The sequence below is a fragment of the Pantherophis guttatus genome, chromosome 4 (assembly GCF_059756535.1).
Source record: "Pantherophis guttatus breed Tessera chromosome 4, ASM5975653v1, whole genome shotgun sequence".
Lineage (NCBI taxonomy): Eukaryota > Metazoa > Chordata > Lepidosauria > Squamata > Colubridae > Pantherophis > Pantherophis guttatus.
The window spans coordinates 35891378-35915898 of NC_142066.1; the positions used below are offsets into that span (position 1 = coordinate 35891378).

The window sequence follows — 24521 nt, forward strand, 5'->3', positions numbered from 1 at the left end:
TGGTTTTGTCATTATTAATAAGCCAGTAGTTGTCGTCTTAATTTTCTAATTTAATAGTTCCCAAATTTTCACGCACTGTCTATAGTATATAGTAAGATTTTCCTTCTGATAATTACAGAAGCCAATATCACTTGTTTAGTTTTCAAATACAGTCAAATTTCAAACTATAATATCATTATATGAGGGATTAATTAAATTTAAATAAGGAGCAGGGATAAAATATGATATCTCAGCAAGTCATATTTCAGTTTCTAAACTAAATATTCTATTTAAATATATTATTAATTCTAATAAGTTCTATTAAATCTTTAGTTATATCTCTAATAAATTTTATCAATACCTTTCTTAAATACATTCACAACCAGTGATTATCTAATTACAGCATGACTCAGCATTACAGTGAATCAGCAGTTAAACTTTAAAGTCACACAATACATATTCATATTAAAGTCACAGAACACATATATTGCCTGGACAACTTGTTAGGCTCAAACCATATCCTAACATATTGTCTCTATCATCTTCTCGAATTTAATTCCAACTTTCATTAATTTAATTTCCTCAATCATAAATTGCCAGTTTAAATTGACAAAGGCTTTTTGGGCATCCAAAAAAACAAGGGCCATTTGTTTTTCTGAATGTGCTTCATAATACTCCAGGGTACCTACAATTATTCTTATATTATTCCTTATTTGTCTGTCCGGGAGAAAACCATTTTGATTGGGATATATGATAGCATTTAATATCTTCTTCAATCTTTCTGCAATTATATTCATAAAGATTTTATAATCAGCATTTAAAAGGGATATTGGTCTATATTTTTTAATCTGGCTTTTATCTGTACTTTCTTTCTTTTAAAATGATCTTAGTTGGATGTTTTAAATTTGGCCAAATGATTGAATTATTTTAATAAGCTTTTAATTTTTGTTGTACATTGTTTTTACCATGGCTGTTCACTGCCCTGAGTCCCTCGGGAGAAGGGCGGTATACAAATATAATAAACTAAACTAAACTAACTAACTTTCGGAAGTAGTGTAATATATGCTTCCCTCCATGACTCTGGTATCTTCACCTCTAATAAAGCTTCATTGCAGATCTCTAATAGTGTTGGTTCTATGATTTCATCTAATTTTTTATAAATTTCTCCCGGGAGACCATCTGGACATGGTGTTTTATTGTTTTTGAGTCTCAAAGTTGCCATTCTTAACTCTTCTATTGTTATTTCTTTATTCAACATTTCTCTTTCATCCTCCCCTAATGGTAAAATCTCTTCCTCCCTTAAGTAATTAAGTATCCATCCTCTCTATTGGTATATCTTCTTTATTATAAAGAAGATATTATAAAGGTCTGTATAGTAATCTTGTGCTATTTTCATTTTCTCCTCTTCTTTGTTCTGCATGTTCCCCCTCGCATCTTCCAATTGTTGAATAATTTGTGCCTCACTTTCTTTTTTCAGTTTTTAGGCCAACCTCCTACCCATCTTATTTGCATGTTCAAAATAGAATTGTTTGGATTGGTTTAGATTTTTTGCAATTTCATCTTGCTCTAATAGGTTCATTTTATGTCTCAATAGGGTCAACTTCTCCTTGGTTAATTCATCTCCTAGTCTTAATTGAAGTTTCTTCTCCATATTACCAATTTCTTCCTGAAAGAAAAGAAGGAAAGACTAAAATTCATAATTAGAATTCACAAATAGACATTATAACATATAGTGCCTGAATAAAAGTCATACAATCAATAAATCAATAAATCAATCATTGTAACAATATACTGTACATAGAAACACATATCGTCAGATTAAAATAAATTAAATTCTTTCTGGGATTTGGAGGTTTTTCTTGAAAATCATCCATGGAAACATTAATGCAAAAGACTGAAAATTTTACATGGGTTTCAGTACTCCACTCTGAATCAATATAATTTATTTCTAAAAAAAACCAAAATCCTTTTTTGCCAGGATATGTTCATCAAAAAATGAAGTATCCTTGGTTACTTTTTACTAATGCCGCCCCCCGCATTCCATGCTGGCTTAGTTGGGAGAAACATAAATGGAAGATGTGGAAAATATTAAATAAAATTCATACAGATCTGAGAAGAGAATTCAGCAATGACTGAGGAATGAGAGATATATTCATTAAAAAGCTTCTTCAGTTCTACTCTGTTTTCCCAAAAATAAGACCTCCCCAGATAATAAGCCCAATCGGGCTTTTGAGCACATGCCCTAAAATAAGCCCTCCCCCCAAAATAAGTTTTCCTTGAAAATAAGTCCACCCCAAAAATGTTAAAATACATGCGCAGCCTATCCCTGCCATTTCCTCTGGTTAGGGTTAGGGAGACAGAGCTGGAAATCAAGTAAGATGGTAAGAGGAGCCCCGTCTTGTTCCATGCGCCCCAAAATAATAAGACCTCCCTGAAAATAAGGCCAAGTACTTATTTTGGGGTTCAAAAAATATAAGACAGGGTCTTATTTTCGGGGAAACATGGTAATACCAACATTTCTAACTTTTTAAAGGCCCAAAGCTTGGACTGAGCAGAGGAAAAAACATACTGATGTATTCTTATATATATGGAACTCCTTCAATTTTTAGAAGGACCTCTAGTAATCTTAATTATACTCACAAAAAAGACAGAGCCCCAGTAAGTGTGTCAGTACAGAAACAGCCATTGTCATTCTGCTTGCAAGCTGTCAAGAGCATTCTCCTGCTTAAGTCAGACATCATCTACTGTTTACTAAGAGTTTTTTGATGATACCAAAGTTGGTTGCTAGTTCCCAGTTGTCATTTACTTATTTGCATAGAAGATTGAAAGAACAATTCTAGTTTCATTTCACTTTAGATGAAACAAAGATTTATTTACATGCTCCTGCTTTGCAAAGTAAATATTCACCTAACCAATGTTTACTCCTTAAGTACCATAGTAGAATGATTTCTATTAAAGGATTATTTTGTGAATTTAGTGCAATTATCTTTAATATTAGAAACAACCTCAATAAAGAAGTTGGTATATAAAACCTGAAATGGATACTGTACAGCGTGCATCCAAAGCAGGTTGTTGTTGTGAAAAGGAATATTTTATTTTGGGAACAGGTTTTCATTTTATTGAATAAGATTAACATATGCAACAGCTTCTAGAATATTTCAAGTCATTGTACCCATTTAATATATCTTGTGATCGATTCCTAAAGTGACTTTAGCAGTAGGAAAGTTCCTAATTGGTACGATTAGGTAAGAAAGCAAATTGAGGTTAATTCACATAGGAAAATTGAGGGCTTTGATTAAGAAAGTAATATAATCTTGGATTTCAATCTAAATTTGTACAACATTTTCTTAATCCCATATGTGTGTGTGTGGAGGGTTGCATACAGTATGTATATACATGTATGTATGTGTATGTATTCAATTACTATTATTACACTGCATAATAATACTATTATGTTTTATTTTTGCAAACACTATTCTGGCTCAATTCCTCTCTCTGGAAAGTCTTCTATTTTTTCTTTTCTAGTAATGGCCAGCATGTAACGGACTTGCAGTTTTTCACACTGTCTTTTGTACTTCCTCTTTTTCTTTCTATACCTCCACACTTTTGGACCATTCAGTCCCTTGAAAGGAAAGATGCATTCTTTTATATGGCTGTTTTCTCTATTTGTTGCTGGCTGCAGAACTCTCAAAAACAAATATTATTTCCCCAATCTTGAATTCCAGTTCCAATACCGGAGACAAAAAGATTACATAATTCATAGTTTTATTCTAAAAACAAAGATCTGATTGTTGCTTTCTGTTTATTATATATCATACTGTGGATTAAATCCATATTATGAGTGTATACACCCACACATACATATGCATTCACAATATGAATTTAATTATATTAAAATAACATGCGAAAGTGCCACACTGACAGATATAAAAAGTGAAGACATCATTAGAAATCCCAGATTTTAAAAAAAAACTGGTAATCTTGCTTAAATGTTTTTTATTATCTTCTACAGTAATCATTTAATATCAGAGACAGAAATATCAATCTGATTGGTGCTCTTTCTCTTGTTATATCTGAAAAAGAGAGAGAAAGGAATACAAGATGCATTTAAGCCCAGTATTTAATACCTTGCATAGCCAGAGGTGAAGATATCATTTGAAATGCTATATCTTATAGAAATCTTACACATGCAAAAAAAGTATTCATTATAATAATTTACAGCTACCATTTCAACTATTTTTCCTTTTTTCCCTGAATTTTCATGAACAGCCAGATGACATCTTAAGCACTGACATTTGACCACACTAATACATCTGAATCATCATTATCTATTTCAACATATAGTAGGAAAATTGTCACTTTTTGGATAGGTTGCATTTGGAAGATTTTAGGAGTTCCTATAAGTGGCCATGCTAATAAATTAAATTATCAGTAACAATTCCATTAATGTAATGATTTGACTGAATGATAAATTTTGTATTTTTCTGTTGTACAATCATATATTTAAATATATTTAAGCAAAGCATTAAGAAAATGCCTGTTTTAGGGACCTACTAAAAATATTGAATTATGGTTTTTAGGTGATTTCTCTTGGCAGAATTACAGATCAGGGCAGAGAGAGAATGGGATATAATTATGGATAAAAAGTATTGAGAAATACATTTTCTCTTCTCCCTTTTATGAAGCAAGCATGAATGGCAAATTACAAAATTGTTAATGAATTCCAAATTTAAGCTTTCTATTCCACTGAAATTCAGATGGATTCAGCAAGAACCAGGTAAAGTAATAGTAATGAATGGAACATCACCACTCACCACTATTAATTTATCTGGTTCTTCTCCTTCATTCAGCATCTTTGGTCAATTTCATTCTAGTTAGTGGTAGTGAGGTAGGTTTAATTATTCTTTGTATTAAATGGTCCCAAATATTACAATAATGACATAAACTGTTATTGCTTCTGAACAGTCCCTTAACAGAGATGAATTCTTGACTGAGAACTCAAATTTGTTAGTGGTCATAGCTACAACAAATACTATGATATATCACCTTCAGAAAACACTATTAACTTATCAGCATTTTATGGGCAAAACTTTTCATCCTAGGCTGAAACAGTGTTTGATCAATACTATGTGCAAACCAGGGGAAATTTGGTTGCTGATGCTTTCAAATCCAGCAAGCACCCTACCATTAAGATTTGGTTTTCTTTTCTTTTGGAGAGTAGTATTTTTAAATGTTTAATATTCAGCACTCAAGATTTCAGGAAGATATCAAAATAAAAAACTTTGCCATTGAATTTTAAATCACTTAAATGGAGGTGTGTGAGGAAGGGAGATTTATGCCAAAGAGTAGCAAACAACCTGGAATAGTTATCTGCTGACTGCTCAAAGAAAAATTATAAATGCAGTTTCAGCATTATTATTTGCATTATTATTTTTATTATTTTAAAAAAGACTTAGCTGGAATAGTACCATTTTTCTCAGACCATAATAGATTCTAAGAAAGATAGGAATAGAAGCAACTGTAATTCCAAGTCTTATCATTAGACTCAATCTGCTGAGACCTACAGGATGAAATGGAATGAAATAATTAGTCTACTTACAAATGAAAATGAACAGGGCTGTTATTAGCCTGCAGTTGTGATCCTGTGATAAAAGCTACAAAGATACATTGTGGCACACTGATCACTGCCTAAGACATTTAGATATAAATTGAGATATATTGTTTGGCTTCACCATTTTTATTTATTTCTATTCTTGATTGGGAAGCTGCTCAATTCCCAGAAAACTCAGGGCAGCTAACTACAGACACAAAGAAAAAAATCCAAACGAAAAAAAATTATCTGTATCCAGAACAAAAAACAAACAATGAAATATATACCAAATATATACCAAACCAGCAAAAACTAATAAAGGCCCAACATCTACCAGACCTGGGAAGTGAGCTATGTTTTTTACAACTTCCAGAAAAACTGTAGGATGTGAGATATATAATCTCCAGAGGAAGCTGTTCAATCAGGCAGGTATTGCAATGGAAACAACATGCTGCTTATACCTTCCAATATATAACATTGTTCAATTGAAGGGTATTTTATTAATTGTTGTTATTGTTGATACAAACAACAATATGAAATCACTTGCTGCCAGTTCTTCAGTTGGTGCTGGCCTTTATAACATTCAATTTTTCTCAAGAACCTAGGAGGTTATTTTGTATTGGCTTAGTTATATAAATAATATTTATTATATAATTATATAATAATGTTTATTTAAATTTATTATATGCCGAACTCTGAGCAGTGAACAAAATTAGTCAAAAATATAAAAACAGTTAAATGTGCTAAATCATTTAAATCAATAGTTTAACATATGTAATAATTACTTACTTGGGTAAGGCAATGAACCTTCATGATCTGTAGTTTGAATAAAAGTTAATGAAATGTTTACATTCCCTTCCAGCTTTGCTTTACATGACACTTTATTACTTTGAAAATCCATATTAAGTTTTTTATATTAAAAAATACTTATTTTGAGGATTTTAATGTCCACAAATACAAATCTCTTAAGATATGGCTTTCTGAGGGGAAAGAAAGGAGACCAGCTCCTATTCTACCCTTCACACGACTACCCTTCTCCCACAAGTACCATTGGTTTATTCCTTCACGCTTGAAAAATATTGTGGCCATGGCAATATCAAGTATAGAAAAGTAGATTTAAAAAATATGAAGTATGGCATAACCTCTATTTTGTGAATATTTCAGAAATGGAAAAAGACGCTTCTTCTAATTTTCCTGTTAAATATTTTGACATTATCATCCCTAACATCTCTTCTTTACAGTTTGTAGGTTTCTATATATTATTGATTGATATGATTTTATCTAATTTGTATGACTGCCCACCTTGCTGTAGTGACTATGAATAGCTAACATGATTTAAAACTACAATACAAATAAAGTTCAAATTAATAAAAACCATTACTAATAGGTGAGATTATTTTATATAGACATATAAAGTGGCCAATAGAATTAATCAGATTTTGATTTAAAAATTCTATAATTATTTACTATTAGAATGGAAGAGGAGCAAGTAAAAGAAACTATGATAGCATGAGCTAAAAATTTCGGATACTCTATAGAATTGGACAAATGGCAAAAGTTGTGGGACAGAAACTATAAATTCACATTGTCCACTGCATATAAAGAAAACTTATACAAAATGTTTTATAGATAGTACTTCCGTCCAGCAAAATTAGCTAGAATGTTTTAATGTTTAAAATTAGCTTAGAATGTCTGCTAAGTGTTGGAAGTGGAAGCAAACCCTGGGTTCGTATTACCACATGTGGTGGACATGCCCGAAAGCAAAAAAAAAAAAAATACTGGACCAAAGTACACACTGGTTTAGAAAAAATGATAAAGGAACATATAGATTTAAAACTGGAAATATTTCTGTTGGGCATCATACCAGACAAATATAGTAAAAGAAATGCATACTTAATAATACATGTATTAACAGCGGCCAGAATCGTGTTCACACAATATTGGAAGGGCAAGGAGATCCTCACAGAAGAAAAGATAATTCAACTTCCGGTTGGCACCGCAGGCTTCGTGGATGGTCTTTTTAGACTGCCAGCCCAGTGTCTTCGTAAAAGCCGCTTTGACAGTGCACACCGGCTGTCTGGTGGCTGAAAAACCTCTACTTCGGGAAAAGAAGGAGAGGAGAGCTGGTGGGTGACAGTAGAGCTCCCCAAAAGCTCTCTGGAATATTTCCAGAGGCTTGGAAGGTGAGAACTCCCCAGTCAGCCCGCCAGGAAGCTCCGAAGCCGGGACGACTCTGTGAAAGCAGAGTAAGAAGCCGTGATCTGATCCTGCTGTCAAAAGTGAGTCTGAGTGATGACAAGCAGGCAGAGCGGAAACAGGAGAACAAGTACAGAGCTTAACTCCGGAGTTACTCTGTTTTAAACTGAATTTCATTGAGCTGGAGGCTGAAGATGGTGTCTTTGTTATGGTTTTGAAAGTGAAAGCCAGAAACGAAAGTGCTTATTGAAAACTTTGCGCTGGGAGAATAGATTAGCTGCTTATTAACTGCTGGGAAGTGAGAGCTTGTGGAGAAAAAAAACTATCCTGCCTGATAAATTAGAGACTATAAATTACAAACATTTTAAAGTTGTTTAAGGGACTTTGTGGCTTTGGAAAAAAAAAGGAAAAAAAAGATCTTTTTAAAAGGGGGAAAAATGGCTTCTAAACAAGTGAAACCAGGAGTTGTTAAAGGAGGGGGAGGTTCTCCAGTTGTGTCAGTGGTGACACAGAAAGCACAACTTCCGGCTGATTCACAGAGTCAGGAGGCTGCTCTTAATGATTTTAAAGAATTTATGAAAGAAGCCATGAATAATCAAGCAACAACAATGAAAGAAGCTATGAATAATCAAGCCACAGCAATGAATAATTTAACACTACTTGTGGAAGGGAAATTAAAGAAAGTTAAGGAGGATATAAGATCAATTAAAGAAGTGGTTTCAGAAAAACATGATGAAATAAGAGATGATATTGTTTATGCTGTATCAGGATTGTCAAACCTTGTTATCCAGCTTGATGGGGAAAGTGGAAGAAATTAATGAAGCCAATTTAAATTTGGAAAGCAAAATGGGAGATGTAATGACCAAAACAGAGAAAGTGGATGATGAATTGGTAATGTTACAATACAGATCCATGGAATTTGCTTTGAGACTGAGAGGCCTGAAAGAAAATAGTAAAGAAAATTTAAAAGATATTTGTGCTGATGCTATCGCAGAGATAATTAAAGAAAGACCAGAAGATGTGGCAAGCCAAATTGATAAAATTTACAGGGTTAATTCCTGGCTGGCAAGACAAAGACAGCTGCCAAGAGATGTGGTGATTTATTTTACAACCAGGAGGATCAGAAATGATATTTTACAAGCTTCCTACAAGAATAAAGTTCAGGTGGCTGGGCAAGAGGTGGTAGTTTTGAAAGAAATTCCTCCAAAGATGCTGAGAAGTAGAAAAGACTTTGGCTTTTGGGTAAATGAGCTGAGAAATCAACAAGTGGCATACAGATGGGACGTTCCAACTGGTCTAATAGTGACTTATAATGGAGAAAGATACCGGTTAAACACAGTCTGGAAGGCAAAAGATTTTTATGTAAATGTTTTAAAGGCTGGATACCCACCCTCACCGGGGGGGGGGGCGAGGAAGAAAATGGAGATGATACAACAAGAAAAAGATGGAAAGCAGATACAAACTTATGCGGAGGTTGCAGCTGGAGAAATTATCATGGAAGAAGATTTGGATCTTGGGGGTTTACCCCCAACTTTGGAACCATCTAAGAAGGGAGAGTCGAAAGTACAACGACTGACCCGATCAACTTATAAACTTCAAGAACAACAATAAAAAAGGCAACAATCTCAAGATTTATCTCAAGAAGTTCAAAAAACAGAAGCTGTGGGGGGGGGCTAGGCCGAAGAGTAAGGTGGAGGAGGAACTTCAGCTGATGCTCATACAGCTTCGAAAGGCTAAAGATGGCAACTAAATTCCTATCTTGGAATGTCAATGGCCTAAATTCACCACAAAAAAGAAAGTATGTCACCACTTGAAACAATTTAACAATGATGTTATTTGCTTGCAAGAAACACATATTAGATTATTAGACCAAAAATATTTGATAAACTCAATGTTAGGTACACATTTTGTGGCATCAGCACCAGAGAAGAAAAATGGGCTAGTCATATATGTAAGGAAAGGATTATCAGCTAATTTAATTGAGGCAGATGATCAAGGAAGATATATTGCAATTGAATTATTAACACAGACTGGAAAAATGCTTTTAATTGGAATATATGCCCCTAATCAGCAACAAGACAAGTTTTATAAATTTTTACATACTACAATAATACAATGGGATTATAAATCTTTTATATTAATGGGTGACTGGAATGGAGTAATAGACACATAGAAAGATAAAAAAAGCTTATCAAAGATCTCAACACGTGCAAAATTATCTAAATCTTTTTTTGATATGATGGAAGATATAGAATTGAGAGATATTTGGAGAGAACGTAACGTGGAGGAAAGAGACTTTTTTTCTGATAGACATCAATCCTTCTCAAGGATTGATTTTATACTAATCACAAATGATTTTATTTCTAGGGTGAAGAAGACGAAGATATGTCCAAGAACTTTAACTGATCACAGTCTGGTTTGGGTGGAATTTGAACATGAGAGGGGAGAAAGGAGGTCTTGGAGGTTAAATGAAAATTTATTTAGACATGAAGAAAATGTGAAAGAGCTTAAAAAACAAATGAAAGAATTTTTTGTTATTAATATGAATAAGGGTACTTCTATGGAAATGGTCTGGGATGCTAGTAAGGCTTATATGAGGGGTATGTTAATACATATGAATAATAAATATAGACTAAAACAACAAAAGAAGCGGAAAGAGATAGAGGAAGAAATAAAAAAGAAAGAACAATTACTTATATTTAATCCAGGAGACAAGAAAGTAAAAGAAACAATAAATATACTACGAGGGCAATTTAATATGTTAATGGCAATTAGCTTACAATATGCTAAACATAATACATTTTGTAATGCCAATAAACCAGGTAGGTGGTTGGCCTACATGTTGAGGAAAAAACAGACATCACGAGTCATTGGTAATATAGAATTTAGAGGTAAGCAAGTTTACCAACAGAATATGATCAAAAAGGCTTTTTTAGAATTTTATACAAAGTTATATGCTAGTGACTCAATACAAGGTATAGATATAGATAGATACTTAAAGGAAGGGAATATTCCTGAATTAACGTTGGAACAGAGGGAAAGATTGAATCAACCAATAACTTCTGAGGAGATTATTGATGCAATTAAGCAATTAAAAATAGGGAAGGCTCCGGGAACAGATGGATTAACAGCTGTTTATTATAAGAATTCACAGCTTGAAATAGTAGAACCGCTTAGAGTTCTATTTTGTAAAATTCAACTAGGGGGAGGAGTTCCACCCTCTTAGAGAACAGCTTTTGTTTCACTGATCCCAAAGGAAGATCAAAACTGTACTAAACCTGAAAATTTTAGGCCAATTTCACTTTTGAACACGGATTATAAAATTTTTGCTAAGATATTAGCGAATAGACTAATGCCAGTTATGCAACAAACAATTCATAATGATCAATCAGGATTTATATAAGAGAGGCAAATGAAATATAATGTTAGACAAATTATAAACTTATTGGAATATTTGGAAAAAAACAACTAGGTCCCTGCAGCGTTCATATTTTTGGATGCAGAGAAAGCATTTGATCAATTGAATTGGCAATTTCTGTTTAAGATAATAGAAAAAATGCATTTTGGGGAGTATTTTATACATTCAATTAGAGCAATATATCAGGAACAAACAGCACAAATAATAGTTAACGGAGGTTTAACAGATGTGTTTAAAATTGAGAAAGGTTAGGCAGGGTTGTCCTTTGTTGCCATTGTTGTTTATTTTAACGCTAGAAGTTTTGTTGAACAAGTTACGTGACTCTGATAAAATAAAAGGAATTGTAATTAGACAGCAGGATTATAGATTAAGAGCGTTTGCAGATGACCTGGTTGTTACTTTATCTCAACCTATAGAAGCGGCTCCCTATATGTTGGACATAGTAGCTCAATACGGTAAAGTATCTGGATTTAAAGTAAATCTACATAAGACAAAGATGATAACTAAAAATATGTCCATAACTCAAAGAGAAGATTTAGGGAGAATAATGGGGTTTGAAATAGTTGAAAACGTTAAGTATCTAGGAGTATATATTGCAGTCTCAAACACGAAACTGTTTAAAAATAATTATGAAGTTCTTTGGCAAAAAGTACAGAAAGAAATGGAAAATTGGAAAAAGTTACAACTATCATTACTGGGAAGGATAGCAGCAATAAAAATGAATGTACTACCTAGGTTTTTATTTTTGTTTCAAATGATACCAGTGCTTAAGAAAGATGGAAATTTGATGGAATGGCAGAAAGGGGTTAATACTTTCATCTGGGCTGGGAAGAAGCCAAGAGTGAAACTGAAAATTATACAGGATATATGTGAGAGAGGAGGTCTTAAAATGCCTAATTTAAGATTGTATTATGAAGCAGCTGCTTTATCACAAATTAGTGATTGGTTTAACTTAACTGAAGAAAGAATGTTAAACATAGAAGGTTATGATTTGTTATATGGATGGCATGCTTATCCGTTATATGACAAAAAAGTGGATAAAGTGTTTAAGGGTCATATACTTAGAAATGCGTTGTTGAGGGTTTGGAAAAAGTACCAATATAAGCTAAATTATAAGATACCCATATGGGCAAATCCCAGACATGCAATAGAAAATATAAGTATAGAGCAAAAAATGGAGGTGATTACTTATAAAGAGCTTCTTTTTTTGGAAAGGGGTAAGTTGCAACTGAAATCTTTAGATGAATTAAAAGAAGAAGGGATAATTTATACTTGGTTTCAGTATGCTCAGCTTCAAGCTAGATGGAGGGAAGATCAAAAATTTGGTGTCATGCAAAATGAGGAAAATCTGGTGAAACAGATTAGAGATCAAAGTCAGATGCATATTAAAAGGTTGTATAATGCATTATTGGAAATAGATTCAGAAAAGGAATTGGTTAAGAATAGTATGATAAAATGGGCACAAAACTTTCAGGTACCAGTGATGATGGAAACGTGGGAAAAGATTTGGGTCAGAAACGTTAAATTTACGCAAGCACAAAATTTGAGAGAGAATTTTTATAAAATGTTTTATAGATGGCACTTAGATCCTAAAAAATTATCATGTATGTACTCGAATTTGCAATTGGAGATGTGAATGTAATGATGCAACCTATTATCATATATGGTGGACCTGTAAGAAAATCAAGGCATTTTGGATAAAAATTTGGTGGGTGATGCAGAATATTCTGAAAAGAAGGTTGAAATTTACTCCTCAATTGTTCCTATTGGGTATAACGACAGACTGTACAGTATCAGAGACTAAATTGATTTTGAACTTAATATCAGCAACTAGGCTGTTGATAGCGCAATATTGGAAGAAGGACTCTTTGCCCACTATTGAAGAGTGGATACTGAAAGTAATGAATTTAGCAGAAATGGCAAAAATCTCAGCGTACCTGAAGGACTATACACAAGAAAGATACGTATCAGAATGGAGAAGATGGATTGATTATATTCAAAATAAGTATCAGACAAGAAAATATCAAATAGCTTATGAATGAACGTTAAGTATTAGAAGTATTAGGTTATCTATAGTGGAGTTAAGGTTTCAGGGGGGGGAGTTAGTAGTCTGAGGATAAGTAGGTTAATCTAGTTTATGATTGTTAAATGAAATACCTTGTATTTTGCTCTGGGAAGTCTGGGGGGCAGGGTGGGATGAGGGGAGGGAAAGGGTGGGGGGAACATGGGGGGAAGAAAATTCTTGTTTTTCTGTAAAACTTTTCAATAAAAAAAGAAGAAGAAAAGATAATTCAAAAATTTTAGAATGTGCAGAAATGAATAAACTAAGATTTGAAATTAAGGAAAAGGAAGACACTGAATATTTTGTGGTATGGGATCTGTTCTATCAATGGTAAAATAAGAGAAACATGAGTTAGAACTTCAAAAACCATAAGAGAAAGATTAATTTTATTATTAGGATTGTTTACCATAACTATTACCTTTGATTAATTTTGATTAGTATTAACAATTAATATGTATTAATATTATGAGGGAAAAGCACTGTTATTATGAGATTACTATTAGAGAATACTATTATCATTACAGTGATGCTTATTACTCAAAAAAATTGTAACCAGACAACACACTGTCTATATGGATTTTGAATATGTTGCTCTTTTTTATTTATATTAATAAAAAGAATTTTTTTAAAAAAGAATTAATCTGATTTCAATTCCTGACTAGATCAACAATCATACTATTGATAAAAATTCTTAACATACATTCACAGATAACATTTCATTGATAGTGGACAGAGAAAGCACTTTTTAAAAACCAACTCCATTTTAAATCACCCATTTTAAAATTAATTATGGTTGAAAAAACATTTATTTCTTACCCAAAACTTTACCAACAACGTGGCTGTTACTTATAGTAGAATTCTTCACCTGGTTCTTGGTGTCCTTGAACATGCAGGAAATTTTCCCTGCACCATCTTGTGATATGTTGTAGTGGAAGGTGTATGAAAATTTTTTGTCCTTTTGTTCCTGAGTTCTCCCTTGAGGGTGGAGACAGCAGCCAGACGTGGGTTGTGCTCATTGGACAGAGGTTGGACTGAGCCTGTAAAATCTTCTTAAATCCTTCCCCTGTTGCTAGGGCACCCAGTTTTTTGCTCAGTCGTCAGACTGGACAGTTGTGTGGAAAGTGTTCTCTAGATTCTATTCAGTTAGAATTATATCGCTATCTGATTGATTCTGGATTTTTCTGGTTTGATTTAGGATTCCCTTTTTGACTATTCTCTGGTTGCTGGATTGGATTAGGTGAATTTTATTTCAGCAGCTCCCTTGGAGCTGCTGAGGTCTCTCTCCTCAGTTGCTGTCAGCCTCGAATACACGGTTAGTCAACTCTTTGGAGGAGCCTTTCGCTCTCCTTTGGGGGAAAACGGGGGGTTTCTTACCCTATTATCTCTAAGTAAACTCATTTACCTGGTGTTTGCAGCCTGTGGAGCCTTGCGCCCCCCCATCTGCTTTGACAGTTCATTTTTCTTTTATAATACATTGTGGAGTCTCGCGCTTTCCTGGGCCAGCCGCTTGTCGGCTATTGCTTGTCCTCTTCGTATTGCTGCCGTTGGAGCCAGTTTACTGCCAGGTGGTCTACTGGGACTTCAATCCTACGAACGCTAGTCGTTCAGTCCTATCTAGCCGGCTTAGAGCTTGGGGCGGGAGAACGGAGCTGCGGCGACCGTTGCTCTGTTGCTCAGCTGTTTGGCGCTAAAGTTTGAGGCAGAGCGGCGCGCTCCCTGCCTTAGCCGCTTGTCGGCTTTTATTGACAAAGACCGGCTCTGTAGCCTAGTCGGCGGTTTTTGGGCTTCGGAAGTGATTTCCGGCCACTCATTAGCTGTTTTTTTGGGATTCTCGCCCTCTCCGGCTCTCCTTTCTGTATTTAAGCACCGAGAGCTTTGGTTTAAAGAAGAGCCTCGCGCTCTATCGATCTTTCACTGGGGCGCCATTTTGTGACAGGAGAGCTCGATCCTTTCCTGTCAGTTTCTTGGGCGCCATCTTGGAGACAGCTTACAAGGAGGGCGGAGTTTAGTAAGGCCTACAGAGCCTCTCCTCCTTTGACAGTTATTGAGTATTAAAAGTTCCATTATAAGAGTTTCTTTATAGAGCCCTTCCTGAAAATTACTGGGACTCTCAATATTGGTATTATACTGTTCTTGGCTTTGTGTATCCCAACTTAAACAGCCTGTTTTATTTATTATCATTTGGCCTACCTGGTTCGTTTGTTTTTCCTTTAATCATGCCTAAGGCGCAATCTAAATCTAGGCATGGCCGTAAGGCCATGATCCGTGAACAGTCTGAGGCCTCTTTGTGGGAAAACCAGGTTCAAGCTCTGGGCGAAGGGGTGCGAGCTCCTGCCGTCTCCACCAAGCGACCCTTACTATTGTCCAAGGTACCCAAGTTACAGGGTAAACCTGCCAGTGAGGTTTCGAAAAGGCAGACGGGTAATGGAACTCCTATGGGTAGGACCAGAGGGTCTTCTGAGGACTTAAGACGGGAGGTTTCCTTAACTCCGGATCAACGGTCCTTGCAGGACTTTCAAATGGCAGTACCTTCTACTGAAGTCTGGGGATCAGCTCCTTTGCCGGGGGCTTGTTCGACAGTGGAGTCTAGCGCTCCCTTTCTCCCAACGGTCCACCCTCCTATTACTTCTGCTCCGGTCCGGGCCTCTTCGGAGGCCGGTCCGGCCCCAGGCCAACCTCCGATCAATTGGCAGCCGGAGGACATTCAACGAATGATTTCCGTCGCGGTACATCATTTATTGTCTAGCCATTTCAATCCAGCTCCGGGGCCGGCCCCTTCTCGTGCGGTTTTGTCTGAACCGGCTGTATCTCTGAGTGGTTTCGATATGGATGATGCCATTTCTCTGGCAGGCTCTGATTCTCCATCCGTCTCTGGGGTCAGTGATCACTCCAAGGATGTGATCATGGAACCCCAGGAACCAGAGCTGTCAGAGGATGAGGGATTGGCCCCTGACCTGCCAGCCTTCACGGGCCTTTTTCCCCAGTCTCTTTATAAATCTCTGCTGTTTAAGGCAGTTAACACAGCTCAACTGGGGCCCTCTTCTCTGCCAGAGCCGTCTCCATCTACGGGCTCTTTGAATCCGCTGTTTGCAGAGCAACCTAAGGCAGTGACAGCCATTCCTACGCCTCCGCTTTTCCTGGAGGTCATCCAGAAGCAGTGGTCAGCTCCCTCCTTGGTTCCTGTACTAACTTCCACTGACATAAGAAACTTCATTGTTTCTTCAGATCTAGAGTCCCTGCTTCAGGTTCCCTCGGTCGACACTCCTGTTGCGGCATTGCTCTCATCCTCTTCCATTCCTGGTAATCCAGAGGAGGGTCTTCGACCTGAGGAGTGCAGAGCAGAACAGGTTCTTCAGAGGGCTCACCTGGGTGCGGCTTGGGCCATTAAATCTGCTACCACCACATCATTTTTTAATCGGACTACAATCCTGTGGCTTAAACAATTACAGGAAAAGATGTCGTCTGAGGACTCTAGGTTGAAACAGGACTTGAATAAAATTATAGCTGCGGTACAGTTTTCTGCAGACGCCACCTTGCATGCCACTCGCTTTGCAGCTAAGTCCCTGGCATCTTCCATTGTGGCCCGATGCTTAGTGTGGCTTCGCCATTGGCAAGCCGATGCGCGGCATAAATGGCGTCTGTCCTCAGTGCCCTTTTCAGGTTCAAAACTGTTTGGCGAGCACCTCGATAAGTTCCTTGTAGAGACCAAAGATAAAAGAAAAGTCTTACCTGCGGTTTTCCGTAGGGGGGAACCTCGGGTCTCTCCTTATCCTCCTCATCCTCATTTCCGTCCGGCTGAAGGGGGAATGGGTCCCCACAGAAACACGGGTAATTTTTATCCTGGGGCTTTGAATTTTAGGCAAAGGAATTTCCAGGAGAGGCCAGCTAGGGGAAAGAATTTTGGTCCTCGGCGGCCCTTTCGAGGGGAAGGGGGTCGTTCCATCCATCGCCGGCGTTAATAGTACTAGGGATCCTCCCATTGGCGGACGATTGGGCCTCTTCGCCAAAGTTTGGGAGGGTACTACCTCAGATTGCTGGGTTCGGGCCTCCATTTCAGCTGGACTGGCCATTGAATTTGTTTCCACCCCTCCTTTGTCTTTTGTCCGATGTCCTCTGTCCCACATAGCCGACCGTCGAGCCCTTATGGACTCGGCTATCAACCATCTTTTGGCCATTAGGCTATTCAGCGAGTGCCTCACGACCAGATGGGACAGGGGTTCTATTCTAGGGTCTTTTTAGTCCCTAAATCATCGGGGGGGTGGAGACCTATTCTGGACCTTAAACGTTTGAACCGGTTCGTGGTCTATAGAAGGTTCAAAATGCAATCCTTGTCTTCAATTCTGGCCGGCGTACGGAGGGGCGATCTCCTCTGTTCAATAGATCTCACAGAGGCTTACCTCCATATCTCCATTCACCCTTCTCATAGGCGATTCCTTCGTTTTTCTTATGCTGGGGTTCACTACCAGTACAGGGCTCTGCCCTTCGGTCTTTCCTCTGCACCCCGTAGTTTCACCAAGATTTTGGCGGCCTTAGCGGCCCATCTCAGACTTCAAGCCGTTCGTCTCCAGTGCTATCTGGATGATATACTTATTATGTCATCTTCTCATCAGCAAGCCATGTCTGATCTTCGTCTTACGATTCAGACACTGGCGTCACACGGTTTCTCTGTTAACATAGAGAAGAGCCACCTAACACCTTCTACTAGGATCCTTCATTTGGGGGCTATTATTGATTTGTCACAGGGCAAAGTTTTCCTTTCCCCGGACAGACAGGTGGCCTTGAAATCCATGGTGGCTAAAGTAATGAGGGAGAGGAGGGTTTCCCCTCTTTTCCTTTCCAGATTACTAGGGAAGATGGTTTCGGCCATCTCCATTGTCCCATGGGCCAGATTACACCTTAGAGACCTTCAATGGTTTCTCTTGCCTTTTCAGAAAGCGGCCAAGGGATCCTCCTTGACCAAGGTGTCAGTTTCACGGGGAGTGCGGTCATCCCTTCGCTGGTGGACATCTCCTGCGCTCTCCAAGGGCTGTCTGTTCCTAGAACCCCAGAGGGTAACGGTGACTTCCGACGCCAGCAAATCCGGCTGGGGGGCTCACTGCAGGACTCACTTCGCACAAGGGACTTGGTCCTCTGTGGAAGGGGCCCGCAGCATCAATTGGTTAGAGCTAAGGGCAATTTACCTGGCTCTCCGAGCTTTTCAACGTCTGCTGTCCGGGGAACATGTGCTGATTTTGACCGACAACAACTCGGCCAAGGCGCACGTCAATCGCCAAGGCGGTACCAGGTCAATCTCGCTGATGCGGGAAGCAAAGAGACTAGGTCTTTGGGCAGAGAGGCATCTGGCCTCCTTGAAGGCGGACCATATATCGGGTGTCTCGAATGTGACAGCAGACTGGCTGAGCCGCCAGCACTTGGACCACGGAGAATGGAGCCTTCACCCGCTCCTATTCCGGGGGATAGCGGCTCATTTCGGAAGTCCGCAAATAGACCTGTTTGCTTCGCCTCAGAACAACCAGTTACCTCGTTTCTTCTCCCGCTTCCCTTCCCATCAAGCGGAAGCTGTGGATGCCCTGCGCTCCCCTTGGCCGCAAGGCCTGCTGTACGCCTTTCCTCCAATTCCCCTCATCCCACGGGTGATTCGGAAGCTACTGCTGGAACAGGCGGAGATTATTCTGGTGGCTCCTCATTGGCCGAGGAGATCTTGGTTTGCAGACCTCATGCATCTGTCAGTGTCTCCTCCTTGGAGGATTCCGTGTTCTCCGGATTGCCTCAGCCAAGGGTCGATTCTACATCCGGAACCTCAGTGGCTTCAGCTGACCGCGTGGCGGTTGAGTGGGAAGCTATGCAGCAGGACCACATCCCTTCTGACATGATCCATACCATTCTGGCCTCCCGACGAGCTTCGACAGAACGAATTTATTCGGCGACTTGGCGATCCTTTTCCTCGTGGTGTGCATCCCAAGGTTTTTCGCCCCTTCGAGCTTCTGTCTTACAAATCCTTCGCTTCCTTCAATCTGGTTTGGACAAAGGGCTGTCTCCTAACACCCTCAGAAGACAGGTTGCAGCAATTTCTTCCATCCTGACGTATAACTCAATACATTCGTTGTCTCAGCAACCTCTGATTCGACGTTTTCTCCGAGGTGCAACTAATCTCTGCCCACCGGTTCTATATCGGTATCCCTCTTGGGATCTTCCTCTCGTGCTGGATTCCCTTATGGGGTCACCATACGAGCCTCTTGATTCGGTCAGCTTGCATTTATTGTCTGGCAAGGTGGCCTTTTTGGTTGCGATTACGTCTGCGCGTCGAATTTCGGAACTTGCAGCCTTATCCATTAGAGATGATCTATGTGTTTTTCATGAGGATCGGGTGGTCCTCAGATTGGATCCGACATTTGTGACTAAGATTAACTCTCCTTTTCATCGTTTGCAGGAACTAGTCTTACCAGATTTTTATCCTTCTCCTTCCAGTCCTGTAGAGAGCTGTTTACACACGTTGGACGTCCGCCGGGCACTGAGTCTTTACCTCCGGAAGACTGCTGATATTCGGCGGACAGAATCACTGTTTGTTTCCTTTCTACCATCTTCTTTAGGACAATGAGTGACTTCTTCCACGGTGGGGCGGTGGATCCGTGTGACGATCACAACAGCATACGAACTTCGGTCGTTGCCCCCTCCTGCTTCTGTCACAGCCCACTCTACCAGAAGTGCTGCGACCACGGCAGCTTGGACCTCGAAGGCTTCTTTGGTTGAGATCTGCAGGGTGGCAACTTGGACGTCTCCTTCACCCTTTATTAGACATTATAAACTAGATAACTTCGCCTCGGTGGAGGCTGACTTTGGGAGGTGTGTGTTACAGGGTGTTGTCCCTCGGGAGGGGTCTTCTGCCCAGACTGTTCCCGCCCGTGAAATGGGACAATGATCTTTGGTATGTCCCACGTCTGGCTGCTGTCTCCACCCTCAAGGGAGAAGGGGCGTTGATCCTACCTGATACGCCCCTTCTCGTTGAGTGGAGACAGCAGCCAGCCCTGCCCAGGGTTTGTTTCAGTCTGGTCATTCTGTTGTTGGTTTTATCTCATTTGATGTTTTTCCTGTTTTTCTTTCTACACACCGAGTCTGTTTCCTTCTCCTTCGGCAAAAACTGGGTGCCCTAGCAACAGGGGAAGGATTTAAGAAGATTTTACAGGCTCAGTCCAACCTCTGTCCAATGAGCACAACCCACGTCTGGCTGCTGTCTCCACTCAACGAGAAGGGGCGTATCAGGTAGGACCAATGCCCCTTTTCATTTCTTTCCCATCTCTACACAAAATTACTCGGGAAAATTTTGAGAATTGAGATATCAGACAATTAACCACAACTTCATCAAAGGATGAACCGCACAGATATACCTGAGGTGAAGTAAGATTACCTGAAGAAATTAAATATATATAAAAAGAGCAAAATTAACTGAATATATTAAGGTAAATTTTGTTTGTTTGTCTACTCTATTGCACTGTAGTCATTATATATTTGAATCAAAATTCAATGATGCTGAATGCATATATTTGCATTTCAAGCAAAACAATGGAAATCATTTGGAGTGTAGAAAAAATAACTTGTGGATTTCATTATATTTTGTTTTTGTATGATTAAAATTGAATATAATCTCAGTGGTGAAAGCCTACAGTATGTGTTTCTGGAAAACTCCTGATTTCAATAATAGGATAGTTGGATGAGAAGACTCTGGATTCTAGTAGCTTCTGAGAAGTACTTTTACTGGATTTAAGTTGAGAGAAATCACTTCTCTTTCCTACCATGTTCCAGATTAGTATCTTTGGAAATATATCCTGATATCAAAAATCAGTACAACCTAGAAGTAAAAAAATATACTCTTCTCCCACATAGATGAATAAATAAATAAATAAAGCACCCAGCAGAAAATACTACTCTCCTAGAACTCTCCATTGGTTTTTGTAGGCCTCTGTGGAAGCTCTTTGCCAATATGCTTTATATTTAAAATATGAATGTAAAGACTGTAAAGTATTGAAAATCTGCATAAATAAGAGCAAGCTTTCCTATAGTAAGAAATATACTCACCTGAAGCACTACAGCTTTCTTGTTTTGTATGGTGAATGCCTTTAGAATAGAACACATGATATAAAAAATATTTATTACCAGGAAAGGCTAATATTCATAATTAGAATTCACAAATAGGTTTTTAAATATACAGTACACTTAGTTTTTACCAAACAATTGCTATGTACTTCTGTGAGTAGTTTGAATCTATCATATTTTAATACAATTTAAATAAATCCTATCCCTTGAATCTCTGTTCAGAAGCACCTCTGTAAGACAATTCACATTCTTTACTACCAATCAAAATTCAAATAAATCTTAGACTGCCTTAAATTGTAATTCAAATCCAAATAGTTTGATTTCTGTGAATATATATATATATATATATGAACTTTCCACATAACTGGGAATAAATACACTAAATCAATTGGTTTGGCTTTTCAGGTGAGATAGCTAATATAAACAATATTGGTATTAAATTGTAAATAAAATAGTATCAAGCATTTGTTTATACTTAACTCATTTTAAAATGAATACATTTATTAAAAATAATATTTAAAGAAAATAAGTTAAACATAGCAGGTTTCTACATTCCTATTACTAGCCTCGCATCATAACAATATAGAGAGAAATACATCTTGTTGTCAGATTAAAATATGTTAATTTCTTCCCGACATTTAGAAGCTTTTCTTGACAGGTTGTCCATGGCAACATTAATGCAGCAGAGTCTGAAAATTTTAAAAGATGGGATTGAACTCACATTCCTTTGAGTAACCCACACTGAATTTGGTATGATTTACATACTTCTAAAGATATGGAATATATTAAATAAAATTCATAACAGATCTGAGAAGAGAATTCAGCAATGACTGAGGAATGAGAGATATAGCCATTAAAAAGCTCCTTCAGTACTAATACCAACATTTCTAACTTTTTAAAAGCCCACAAGCTTGAACTGAGCAGAGGAAAAAAACATACTGATGTATTCTTATATATACAGAACTCCTTCAATCTTTAGAAGGACACTCTAGAAATCTTAATCATACTTACAAAAAAGACAGAGCCCCAGCAAGTGTGTCAGTACAGAAACAGCCATTGTCATTCTGCTTGCAAGCTGTCAAGAGCATTCTCCTGCTTAAGTCAGACATCATCTACTATTTACTAAGAGTTTTTTGATGATACCAAAGTTGGTTGCTAGTTTCCAGTTGTCATTTCTTTATTTGCATAGAAGATTGAAGCAAAAGCTCTATTCTCATTTCACCTTAGATGAAACAAAAATTTATTGCGTGTTCCTGCATTGCAAAATAAATATTCACCTAATCCATAACTTTCCCCCTTATGTACCATATTAGAATGGTGTGTATTAAAAGGGCTTTTTGTGTGTATGTGTAATGGAGTGCAATCATTTTTAACATTAGAAACAATTCCAATAAAGAAGTGGTGGTTTGTACCTTAAATGGATACCCTATAATAAGCATCCAAATATGCAAAGCAGTACCTGATATGAAAAGGCATATTTTATTTTGGGTACAGATTTTTATTTTGTTGTATAGGATTGCTAATTGTAGTGGCTTTTAGAATTTTGAGCCATTATTTTACCTATTTAAATATCTCCTCTTGTTTGAAATCCTGAAGTGACTTTATCTGTGGCAAAGCTCCTAACTGATGCTTAGTAGGATAAGAAAGGTTTACTCATGCAGGGAAATTGAGTGTTGTGTTTAATCTGTGCACACTATTTTGTTATTGACACAGAGAATGCTACAATATGCATTTAAGCACAATAGTTTCCACAGCGACAGTTGAAGATGTCATTTGAAATGCTAAACTTTGTAGACTGGAAATCTTGCACAGATGGAAAACTATTTGTTATAATGAGTTACAGGTACCATTTCAATTTCTCTCTCCCCCCCCCCACCTCCTGACTACGGCAATAATTTCATGAGTAACCAAGAGACATTGTAAGTGACTTTTGACTATGCTGATACATCTGAACATCATCATCTTAAAGAGAAATAGACTATTTCTTTTAGTCAGAAATGGGAACAGATGCTTCTTCTAATTTACCTGTTAAATATACTGTCATCATGATCATCTCTGGAGTGTGGCCACTGTCCTGAGTCTCAAATAGTTCCATGGCTGCCATGGTGACCAAAAACTCCCTAGAACTCCTGAGGTCAATCCCAGAGAAAGCAGGTTGACATCTTTCAAGACAATGAGCTTAATAATAAATTGAGCCTTTTTATTAACTGACCTGGCATTCACCAGCAGCAGTTAAACACCAGGGCCTTCAAAGTTCTTTTGTCCAGGAGCTGATTGTGAGATCAAGGGGATAGAACACAACATCGGTATTAAACATTGAGGATGTCTTCCCCTTTCTTCAATATTTTTTCTACAAACCAGCCATTGACTTTCAGGTTGTCTTCAGAACTGGAAATTGTTAGCTTGGAAAGGCTGGAATGTATTTAAGTATCTGGAAAAATCTGTTTTTCCACTCCATTTTATGGAATATTTAACATCTTCAATAGGAGACAACCAGCTTCTTTTCTTGGCCTTCTTCCCCCAATTATTTTGAGGTTGATAAACCACCTTTTTTTCCCCATTTTTTTAAAAAAAATTTTAACATTAAACATAAAATACATCTTTTTAGAGCAGGGGTTTGGTCCGGCTTAAAATAAGTATAATTATTCACATTCCCTCAATCAATTTTGTTCCAAATTTTAAAACTTTAAAAAAAGACAAAATAAAAATAAAAAAAGACAAAATTCTTATTCTAAACATTTATCATTCTACTATAACACCCAAAATTCTAAACAATAAACACTGTTCTAAATCTTTATCATTTTAACAATTAATATTTCATATATATTCCTCAATCCTAAAACCCATTGGCTCAAAACTATATTTTATCTTTCTTAAATGACAACAGATATCCAATTCTTGACAAAAAATATTTTCCCTCTCTCTTAAAATCATTTTGAAATAAATCAACATTTCTCTCTATATTTTATTATTTCCAAAATATTTTACCTTAATATTTCAAATTTATTCTCAAATTCTATTAGACCAGCTGTTTAACTGATTCATGGTTTAAATATCTATTTCCCAGTTATAATTTTCAATATTCCTTTCTCCATTTATTTAACTGGTTCACAGTTCAATTACTATTCTCCAATAATGTCTCTTCCACTTCCTCCTAGGTTTATTTTTAAGCTGGTTTGCATCTT

At 37.4% G+C, this 24521-nt stretch overlaps 1 long non-coding RNA gene across 2 annotated transcripts; it reads right to left on the bottom strand.

Annotated features, from left to right (window-relative positions):
• Positions 1-1154: 1154 nt before the first annotated feature.
• On the bottom strand, positions 1155-23412 carry LOC148114001 (uncharacterized). 2 transcript variants are annotated; one of them, XR_015734325.1, is made up of 6 exons: positions 23362-23412; positions 22348-22558; positions 21319-21357; positions 6359-6385; positions 5448-5539; positions 3965-4052 (listed from the first exon to the last, which is right to left on the bottom strand). It is a non-coding gene; the product is annotated as an uncharacterized LOC148114001 (long non-coding RNA). The 2 variants fall into 2 exon arrangements; XR_015734324.1 differs by lacking the exons at positions 3965-4052; positions 5448-5539; positions 6359-6385 and adding an exon at positions 1155-1645.
• Between the last annotated feature and the right edge of the window lie 1109 nt (positions 23413-24521).